Source organism: Leptonychotes weddellii, chromosome 2, assembly GCF_054177405.1.
Source record: "Leptonychotes weddellii isolate Sample4059 chromosome 2, ASM5417740v2, whole genome shotgun sequence".
In the NCBI taxonomy this organism is placed as follows: Eukaryota; Metazoa; Chordata; class Mammalia; order Carnivora; family Phocidae; genus Leptonychotes; species Leptonychotes weddellii.
In genome coordinates this window covers 156,687,518-156,688,868 of record NC_138370.1, presented here as the reverse complement: position 1 = coordinate 156,688,868, position 1,351 = coordinate 156,687,518, and positions in this window count along the sequence as shown.

The following is a 1,351-nucleotide window of genomic DNA, read 5'->3' as shown; positions in this document are numbered from 1 at the left end:
GCTTATTTGCCCTCTATATAACTTCTTTGGTGAGATGCCTTTTAAGGTCTTTGGCCCCATTTTTGTTTTTTGTTTTTTAAGTAGGCTCCATGCAGGGCTTGAACTTATGACCCTGAGATCAAGACCTGAGCCAAGGTCAAGAGTTGGACACTTAAACAACTGAGCCACCCAGACACCCGCTTTGGCCCATTTGTTAATTGAGTTGTTTGTTATATTTTTATTGAATTTTAAGAGTTTTTTTGCATGTTGTAGAAAATAGTACTTTATCAGATACAAATATCCCTTCTCAGTCTATGTCTTATCTTTTCTTTTTCTTTTTTTTTTTAAGATTTTATTTATTTATTTGAGAGAGAGAATGAGAGAGAGAGAGCACATGAGGGGGGGAGGGTCAGAGGGAGAAGCAGACTCCCTGCTGAGCAGGGAGCCCGATGCAGGACTCGATCCAGGGACTCCGGGATCATGACCTGAGCCGAAGGCAGTCGCTCAACCATCTGAGCCACCCAGGCGCCCCGTATCTTTTATTTTTCTTGACAGTATCTTTCACAGAGCAAAAGTTTTTAACTTAAATGGAGTCTAGCTCAGTCTAATGATTTTAAAAAATCATCACCAAACCAATGACACCTAGATTTTTTCTTGTTATTTGCCAGGAGTTATATAGTTTTGAATTTTTCACTAGGGTTTTGATTAATTTTTTGTGAAGTGTGTAAGATTCATGTCTAGATTTATTTTTTGGCATGTAGATATCCAGTTGTTTCAGCACCATTTGTTGAAAAGAATATATTTTCACCATGATGTTGCCTTTGCTCTTCTGTCAAGTATCAGTTGACTATATTTTTAAAATGTTATCTTCAGCTCCATTTTTTTGGAACAAAAATATTGAATACAAGTGGAATCTACTTAATATAAATTACAACATCCTATCACATATATATCAAAAAATACAAAATGTCATAGTACTAACATAATATACATAACTAATTCATGTATTTCTTAATATAATTTCCAGCCCCTATCCTTCCTGTCATTTCTGCCTTTGATGAAAATTTCTTTCATATCAAAGATTACTTATTTAAGTGAAACATAAAATTCTTTACATGCAGAGATATTACTTAATAAATGTACTATAATTGTGATTATTTTGTCTATATCTGACATTATTTTAATATAATGGAGAAACTACCAGCTGTCTTACTTTAGGAAAATCAGAGCTTACAAAACAGATAATACATGAGATGATGATGGTTATTATTTGTGTTACAAAAGAGTTCTCTCCTTACCAAAAAAAAAAAAAAAAAAAAAAAAAGGCATGCTTTCCCTATAAATAGCCAGTTTGTAATCCTTTTCCATTTTT